Source organism: Gadus chalcogrammus, chromosome 8 (genome assembly GCF_026213295.1).
Source record: "Gadus chalcogrammus isolate NIFS_2021 chromosome 8, NIFS_Gcha_1.0, whole genome shotgun sequence".
In the NCBI taxonomy this organism is placed as follows: Eukaryota; Metazoa; Chordata; class Actinopteri; order Gadiformes; family Gadidae; genus Gadus; species Gadus chalcogrammus.
In genome coordinates, this window is record NC_079419.1 from 18,386,061 (window position 1) to 18,396,117 (window position 10,057).

General features: G+C 46.3%; 1 long non-coding RNA gene across 1 annotated transcript in view; it reads right to left on the bottom strand.

Annotated features, from left to right (window-relative positions):
• LOC130388340 (uncharacterized) overlaps positions 1-9,042 on the bottom strand; it is a 24,201-nt gene extending 15,159 nt beyond the window's left edge. Inside the window, exon 1 of the long non-coding RNA XR_008896401.1 lies at positions 8,820-9,042. This is a non-coding gene — a long non-coding RNA (uncharacterized LOC130388340). The remainder of the gene's footprint in view (positions 1-8,819) is intronic.
• Positions 9,043-10,057: the final 1,015 nt, after the last annotated feature.

Consider the following 10,057-nt stretch of genomic DNA (forward strand, 5'->3'; position numbering starts at 1 on the left):
GCATGATTAAATGGTCACACCCACATACAACCCTAAATAAATACATGTCAAATGTCAAATGTCGACCCCTTTCTTTCATACATTTTATCTTTTTTTTATTCATTTTGGGAGCCAATCAGAGCCCGGACGCACCTATGGGCAGGCCTTAAAGGCCTCAAATCCAAATGCACATTGAAGTGAGCGGGCTCTCCGGTTCCACTGGCCTCCCGTGTGTCTTGACTAATTCAAGGAGACGAGGCGTATCCGTTACTGAGACACATGAGCGATACCGGAGAGCCGGGAGCTGCGTCTACTGTTCTGCCACAACCGGCCACACATTGTCAGCCTCTTGCTCACCAACACCTGGCGGGCTCCAAAAGTGTTGCTTCTGTCCACGTATGGATGGAAGTCAAAGGCTGATAAGCACTTGTTTCTCGGTATAACCTTCCAGCTGCCGACTTCCACCCTCTGTCTCTCCCTCTTTTCAAAGATATGGTCATTCCTGCCTCCAGGCGCAGGAAAGAGAGTGAGTCACATTTAGCAGATGCCACTCGCCAGATTTGAAGGTGCAATATTATACGGCTTATTGGTATTTGTGGTGTGCCCTGTCTTTCAGAGTATGTTGTTGTCTCCCCGCGTCCTCTGAACGTGTCTTTAATCTTCAAGCGGGTCTATCTGTTTACCTGTCAACCAGTCAGTGACAGGTGCACATTGCAATGACTTTACGTCTGTTTCCATTCCCTCTCTGGAAACGATTTTATGGCAAAGAATTGAGTTTCCTACGGTGTCTGCTGCGATTAACGTCTTCCTTACCCTGTCAAACGCTGTTTACCTACACATACCAGGAGTTATCTTCAGAAAAAGGAAGTCTAGCTGAGATGACAAATTGGTGGATCACCATCAGTCGTAGGCCCCACTTCATGGAGTAGCAGAAAATATATATTTACCAATGGTAAGTGTCTACTTCCAACCTGACATTGCCAATATTATGCAGCAATGTGCCTGTGTAAAATAACAAAGGCTTCAGAAAAACATGTGTTCCCAGAGGCATAATCCACCATCAAAACACCTCGCCCTGTGGCCCGTTAGCACGGCGAGGAACTGACGCATCGCGAGCATGTGTGTGCGCTTTAGTACATCTGTCCGTCCGCCCGCTCGTCTCCTCCAAAACGCCTTTTACTGTCAAATCACTAGCATATGTGAGTCACTGTATAAGTGCTGTGGGGCTGCACTCTGTGTGTGTGTGTGTGTGTGTGTGTGTGTGTGTGTGTGTGTGTGTGTGTGTGTGTGTGTGTGTGTGTGTGTGTGTGTGTGTGTGTGTGTGGCGGTGGTCTGGTTTCCGTCAGTGCCCCTGTGAAGTGGTCCGGGGGGATCCAGCATAGGGTGAATGGGGGGAAACGTCTGGTGTTCAATCCCAACCACAGAGGAAGCCTTGGATGAACCAAATGCAGAACATGCCTTTTTCACTCCGCCAACGACACTGACTAGCGGGGGTTACTGGACAGCATAAAATTCAAACTACACCGTTTTAGCCTCTTGTTGTCATGGAAATAGGCAGGGTATCTAATGCACACGTTTCCGGGAGGGAGTGCATATTCTTCATGGTAATGATGAGGAGATTCGTTCCCTGTAGCGCCACACTAATACTTGCTTGGCTTTTCTGGTTTGGCAGCCGTTTATACATAAATGGTTCTGGAAGAGGACCAGCGTGTTGCAGGCTACCGTTGCTTGGTCAGCAACATTTTAAATATAGTAAAGTGTAATGTAGGGGTGCACATTAAAGTCCATTATCAACTGGTTCTTGCAGGCAACTCGGGGGTCAGGTAACGCTGTGCATCGAGGTCTGTGTTCCGATGCGTTTGACCCCCTCATTATCAGTCCCACCTTGTGTCCTCGACTCATGCTGGAAGGCTGGTTGTGGACCGTTGATCTCTGCACGCTCCTTGGATGTGCTTTGTTGTACTCGCCACAGCTCCAACACTCAATTAAAAAGAATAAATTGCCTTGCTTAGAGGAGCGCCGTATAGTTCATCATCACAGGGATTTGTATTTTATTCTATTTTGAGGTCTCCTCCTCTTTGCCACTTTCCTCATTTCTTACACCTTTTCTTGATTTTTTTCTCCCATCCTAAATCACCCTCTGGGATGACAACTTTGGCGCAGTCTCTCTCTCTCTCTCTCTCTCTCTCTCTCTCTCTCTCTCCCCCTCTATCTGCCTCTCATTTCCTTCTCAGCATCTGCTTCTCCTGCTCCTCTCAAGTTTCTGTAGCCCCCTCCACCCTTAGAGCCAGACACCTGCCAAACCAGGCTACATGTCGAGGTGTGCCACCGCCACCGTGAGATGCTGCGACTCCTCTCTAATATGTGTGCTGCTCTCCCCGCCCACCAGACATCTTCAGACGGGGCCGTGAGGAGGAGGCAGCAGCACCACGACAACGAACCAGGAGCAGTTACAACACCGAGAGACAGGAGAACACGACAAGTTGAATGAAGAGACGCGCCTCTGCCACTTCCTGTTGACGTTCTTCTGTCTGGTAAAGCGGTCTCCAGCCGTCAAATATCAAAGTGTCTAACCCCCCCCCCGAATTTGGTAATGCATTATCTGTGGTATATTTTGTACATCTATCCCTATATAAACCTTTAGCCTCTCATTGCCTTCATCTTTGAACCTGCTTTCCTCTGCCCTGGTCGCCGTCACTCTGGTTCCTTACCTTCCCTCCTTCTTTTCCATCCTTCTTAACACCCTTGGTTCCGACACATCACCATCCACTGTCCTTGTATCCACCCCCCTCCCATTCCGGAGGGACGAACTCACCCTGTTAATCTATAGTCATATCCTCAAAGCAGTGAGTTCAGAGCGTCACCCTCTGTCGAATGAAGGCATTCCTACTGACTCAGAACAGGAGCAGTCAGTTCAGTCCAGTTTTCTTCTATTCCAGTCACTATTTATGTTTCCCTCCTACTGTCTGGGACATAAATTAACTGTAGCTGTGAGATTCGTTGCAACATTTGTCTATAAATGATCTCTACCGTGAAACTAATTGGGGTATTAACAGTTTAAGGTCTGAGACAGCGACACAAATCCACAGATACTCAAAAGGGTGTCGTTGTCTAAACTGATTACAAGATTACCGACTACGTGGTAAAATGTTCAGTCCACGATTTCCTTAGACCTTATAACCCACCAACATGTCATTATGAGTGAGTAAACTTACATGGTGGCAACCTCATCCTGCTAGCAGTTAACTGGCCAAAACACACACACACACACACACACACACACACACACACACACACACACACACACACACGCACACACACTGTCTGTGACTCAATGCTGAACCAAGACGTCCATCATCGACATATTGTTTATTGGGAAGCAGCTGCAGACACCGCCAGCTGTAGTCTCTTACTGCCAGCCTGCTGGGAGTCTGAGTGTATGTGTGTGTGCATACCCAGACATGTGTCAATTCACAGATGTGTGTCTGTTGTAGTGTGTGTGTGTGTGTGTGTGTGTGTGTGTGTGTGTGAATATATATTTGCAAATGGGTCTACCCTCAGTCAGCATATATTAGCCCATCCATGTTTGCGAGATTTACAGCATCAAATGTGGACTCCCTGAGTGTGTGTGTGTGTGTGTGTGTGTGTGTGTGTGTGTGTGTGTGTGTGTGTGTGTATGTGTGTCTTCCACCATAATTAGGGCAGAGAAGCCACACATGGGTCTCCCCTGACACTTCCCTTGGAAGATTTAAATATTCATGAAATTGTAAACGCTTTCATGAGCTCTGTAATTAGGGCTGGAAAGAAAATTAGAAAAAAGAGAAAGTGCTGGACATTTCTTACACATAAGTGACACGCCAATTGTGATAGAAGGCAAGACCACGCCGTTGTTTCAGTCAGAAAGGTTTGACTGCTTGGTTTTGATACAACAAGGTCTATAGACTTATAGACCTGGTTGATGATTTATGAATTTTAATGACATCTTATAATTATAAATGGTTTATGGGGTAAATGAGGTCGATGGCCTGCCAACTCAAGGCAGGGTTTTAAATCAAGCTGCAAACAGAATAAACCCGCATTTCCATCACCTACGATGATTATAAAAAGGTATTTAAAGGTTATTTAAAAAAAGAAATTCTTCAAAATTGGCATGACCTTACTGACAGCACCAATCGGCTCTTTAAGCAAGTAGATAAGTATTATTGTTATCACAATATTTAAGAGTTTATCAGACACTTGTATCCGAAAGTAACACCACACTAGGCTATCCTGCCCTTGTAGACAAACAATACAAATCACAGTGTTTAGAGAGAGAATATCTCCCCCTCTGATGAGCAGGCCTTACACAAAGGGCCCAGGAAGGCTGATGACCTAATGGAAGTTGGCCCGTTTCACGGGAAGAGGGATCCGTCAGAGAGGAGAGCAACCACAAGGGATAGAAGCCGTGGCATCACGGCACTGAGGGCGACCTGTGAGGGAGCTGGCGTGGTTAAAAGGCAGGAGGTGATTCACTTGGGCCCAGACGCCAACACGTGACTCTGACCAGACACAATATAGAGGCAGGGCCAGAACACCATTGTCCATCGGGAAGTAAAACTTAATGACACCAAACGAAGGGCGGTTGGTGCAAAAAAAAAAAAAAGGGGGCCACTATGTTAACTTTTGTTAACATTTACCACGTGCCATTAGTGTACCAATTTGGGTAAATTAAAAATGTGCACATATGTTGACCAGCCCCCCGTTTGGACAGTTGTTACTGCGTGTAAAAAAAACACGCACACACACGCACACACGCACACATCCCATCGTATCAAATCAGACACAAGTCCAAACGGGACTCCTCAGACACTGTAGTCATCTATATGTAGATTAGTACAGCAGCTCAGCGCTTGCTCGGCACTGATGGAGAGAGAGAAAAAAAAAGTACCACAAAAAGCCCCAAAGGAAAGCAGTGAACTCCCCTATCAGATGAGACGTGAGATAATGGAAGCAGAGAGGAGGTGGCGAAACCAAACAGCCAGTGACATCATAGTGGCCCGGTCAAACGAGATAAGACTGCAGGATGAGATGGGTTGAGTGGAGTTGAAGCTGTGAACTTCTACACAACCGTTTCTACACATTCCTTAAAACTGTGCATAGCTTCCTGTCATACACACTTCCGTGTGTGTGTGTGTGTGTGTGTGTGTGTGTGTGTGTGTGTGTGCGCGTCCTTTCCCCTTGACATACTGATGCATATCACAGGGTAAGTGTAATTCTCCAGGCCTGTCTGAGGAGTGGACTGTAGCTAAAGGAGTAGTGAGAGCTGTGAGCATAGTTGCATATAGCCTGTAAATACGTGACATTCAGGATTTCCTCCTACCCAATCAATAGATCCTCAGGATGGGGGGGGAAATTGCTGCCAATTTCCTGTAAAGTGCACGATTGCTTTAGGTGGCCCTTCATTGTATTGTGCTGTGTGAGGCAGAACAGCGTTCCAGCTGCAGTCACATGCTGGGACCAACATGCATGCGCACACACACAGACACACACACACAAACACAGACACACAGACACAGACACCGACTTAAGCATCGGTCATTTCCAAGATGAGCGCAGTACTTTGCCGTCTCCTTCCTAGTCCTTCCTAGACGTCACCTCAACCCATTTACTTTAAGACTGCACAGCACAGCATGTGTGAACGTGTGCTGTTGCTCATGCGTCGGCTCTTCTTTGAGTTTAGTTCTGTAGTGTAGTGGTCCATCATCATTTCACTGGAGGCTGCCAAGTGAAGTGCCTGGGTTCTGGTGCTATCTACATCATGATCTTCACACATTGACACGAGCCTCCAGGCAGCGACGCGTACCACTGCTTATCATGCGCATAAGGAGCTAAGGCAGAGTAATCAGCCAGGGCAGTTCCTTCAGCAGCAGGACTATAACATGTTCCCCAGTGCATAACATGTGCTGATCATTATCCTGTATTTTGTTTGGTATGTAGGCTGTGTCATCTATGAGTGAGGAAATGTGCATAGAGCCTTAACAGGCCCTCTACAGGTAAGACTATATTAACTTGCCTTCGGAAATGTAAGAACATTACTTTTCTGATAGGATTTGAGAGAGTGGTGTGAAGAAAGAATGTACCAACATGCACATGACTGTATTAATTGCATGAGATCTTCCTTCTACCACAACCATTGAACTTTGTTTGCTGAACTGGCGAACAAGAGGCTTCTAGGAGACGTGTGCTGCCTGCCCCTCTACGGGCCTCGGAGGGTTGAGGTTCACCTCGTGAGAAAACCAACACTGCAAGTTCAAAACTACACCTTTCTGTCTAGACAAAAGATGTCGGACACCACAAACACAGCTGGGGAAGTTAAGAGAGGAAATGAGGTAGTGTGGGCTGATAGGAAGTTGCTAGCGCAGGCTACGATGCAGCGGGGAACGACGCAGCCACGTTGCTATGGTGACCCCAGGCAAACTGTTAAAGATAATATACACATTTTGAGCCAGACACGACAAAACACTGCTTTGGGGAATTTGAAATGATAGCAGACGCTGATATCCTGTCGTACTTTGGTGAACCCAGAAGGTAGCTGTCAGAATAATCTCAGAACCACCCAAACCTTTTCCTCATCATCCCCATGAACGGCTTAATAATAACACTGGTATAGTACTTTTTTAAGATTGTAAACACGGTCATCTTTGGCTAGCTCTTGAGCTGGACAAGCAGACCGAACTTTCATTAGCTTGGATAACACCTGACACAAGCATCAGTGTGTCACCAGAACAGCTATTTACACAATCCCATCCGACTCATAACTATTCCAAACAAGGTTTGGTGGGGCCGGGAGCGGAGGGCCGCGGGGTGGGTGGGGAGGCCACAGGGAGGGAGGGGTGGATGGGAGTGGGTTCTTGAAACGATTGAGAAGGAGTTTCTGCCAGCAACTGAAGTGACTCAGATCACGGTGACGAGGGAGAGAGGGACAGCCTAAGTGGAGGGAGAGAGAGAGAGAGTGAGCAAGAGTTGTGTGCAAGACCGCGAGAGAAGAGAATTGGAGGGCCGACCGCACACACATCATGAGTGTGTGAGTGTGTGAGGAAGAAAGTTGCCTACAGGCTGATAGACGGAGAGAACAGATGAGATAGTGCAGGTAGGGATGTGAAATCGAACAGGAGGGAGGATAGATTGTAAGGGATGTGAGTGATTCAAACGACGAAACTCTATGAACCACAGACTGGGACAGACAGCGAGACAGTGACAGGCAGACTGACACACTGTGGCGGAGAGAATGACAAGAGACATTGAAGGACAAATAAGAGAGACGGGAGAGGCGTGTAAGAGAGAAACAGGGGAAAAAAAGAGTCTGGAGAGGCGGCTAGATGGAGAAAGAGACAGAGACAGAGAGGGGCAGAGATCGAGTTCTCTAGTGAGGGGCTAGGCAAATCCTGCAGACAGATGAATGGCCATCTATTCCTTTTCACTCATCTTCTTCTTACTCTCTGTCCTCTAACCGTACAACCCTGTCCTCTCCATCTCTTCAGAGCTGCTTCAGACCCTCTAGCCCCTGACGGGGCACCTATCACGAGCCCCCCCCCCCCCCCCTCATCAGAAACACACACACACACACTCTGTAATTGTCACAATGAAAATGGGGCGGGGTGACCTACATTAAGTGACACCTGGTCTCTTTTAGGGACCAAGCTCACCTTTCCCCTATATGGTGAAGGCATAGACTGTTATAACGGTCTGTTTTTAGTGGCATGGTTTCAGTAATTTGTGGATATATCTGTTCATTCAGTGGTACTACTGGCTCATTTCCACACCACCTAATGATAGGCCGCAATAACAAACCAAATGAGCAGCGCAGGATTAGCTCTATAAATTAACTCTATTGGCATACTGACCATCATTACAAATACAAGACTGCTCTCTCTCTCTCTCTCTCTCTCTCTCTCTCTCTCTCTCTCTCTCTCTCTCTCTCTCTCTCTCTCTCTCTCTCTCTCTCTCTCTCTCTCTCTCTCTCTCTCTCTCTCTCTCTCTCTCTCTCTCTCTCTCTCTCTCTCTCTCTCTCTCTCTCTCTCCGTGGGCTGACGAGGCAACATAGACGTCGTTTAATGTTGTTTGTTCCCTATATCGTTTTTCATCTCATTTCCCCATACCATCTCTAAAAATCTCAGAAGAGCCAGATAGTAAATCCACTTCCGTACATACAAATCATAGATTGATATGTGATAATAGTCGTAGACTTTTGCAAAATAATTAAAAGTATAAATAATGCATTAATACAACTCAGTGACACGCATCATCGGAATATCTCCCATGAATAAACATGTCTACTGGCGCCTGCTCTCTCTCCCCTTCACACACACACACACACACACACACACACACACACACACACACACACACACACACACACACACACACACACACACACACACACACACACATATGAGCAATGAGCATGGTAGGTTATAAAGCAAAAAAGGCATACGGTTTTACCCAAGAAACAGAAAAGGCTATTTATCTTAAGCAGATAAACAAAATTCTTATTTTGTAGTCTTTTAAGCCATCCGGGTTGTCTAATATATTGTCATATCAACTTCCAGGGTTAGGGTGAGTCCATTAATGCATAATAGGTCACAGGTGAATATAGGTTATTAATAATACCCTGGTGGTATATTTTGAACCCACAGCCGTTCGCAGACGATAGAAAGCATAGGTTATAATAACACACACACACACACACACACACACACACACACACACACACACACACACACACACACACACACACACACACACACACACACACACACACACACACACACACACACACACACACACACACACACACTCACCGTCGGGGACCTCAACTTGCGATGAGCGATAACCCTCCTACACGCTCTTTAAAGTCAGTTCGTCTTGGCAAAAAAAAACGTGGTTTCGGTTCCAATGGCGACAATGTCATCGGTACAGTGTTAAAACATGTCTATTTAAAAAAAAATGACACACAAGTCTAAACAACGTAGCGGAATGACTACCGCGGTGGTTTCTTTGTTGCAGTTTGAGTAGCTGGGCGCACACAGGCGGCAGTCAGCGAGCAGGGACCCGCCGCCGCGTGTCCATTCACCCGGCGGAGACGCCGCTGATTGGCTGAGCCCACCACAACACGGTGGAGCTCTGATGCTATTGGTCGCTCGGGCGGAGCGGCCGCTGATTGGCAGATCCCATCACAACACGGCGTAACTCTGATTCCATTGGTCGCTCAGGATTAGTCTTGTGCTCTGGTTCTCTGTCCTAGTACCCGGGCCGTTAGAGCGTGCATAGTTATTTATGTACATTTTGTGATTTATGATGATGTGTTAAAAACTTCCCAAAACAAATCTTAACTGGATAATGGAATACAGTCAATAGTAGAGCATGATTCTGTATAGCAGCATGTACAGTATAGCCTGCTATTGACAGTATATCAATTGCATATATAGGCCTATAGGACAGAAATATTCCTTCAGCATCCATTTATCTACATCCATGTAGGCTAATACTTCTGTATTTGTTCAATTCATGATTTTACATGTACGCTTATGCCGTTTAGACACAAGAAGAAGTAAGACTGTACAAGGAGGGGCTATGTTTTAGAACGTGTTTAAGCCTTGTAAAACGTTTGGATAAATGAAAAGGCTATTCGCCTACCTATTTGTGTGCACACTCTGTATGGAACTCAGCGGCAAAACAATCTGAAAGGTTTGTAAGAGGATATCGGAAAATTTTATTAGATTAGGTTTTATCTGGCTCCCTCTAGTGAAACTAAAGCTGAAGTGCACGAATGGGAAATGGATAGCTCAGTCGGATGTCTCGGGCGGTTTCCTGTCTAGGTAGCTATTTATTCTGTGACCTCTGCACGCACCACTGGGTTCGCGCAGAGGATATCTGACTTGTGCATCTTGGCGTCAGATCGCAGTGGCCTAGTCTGTTTTGGAAGTAAAGGTAGAAGGAATGGTATTAGTAGTACTTGTGTTTTGGTCCTTGTTTAATAATAAATGGTGAAAGTATTTCTCATTATGGGGGGACTTTGGGTTGTTTGAAACAGCCACAG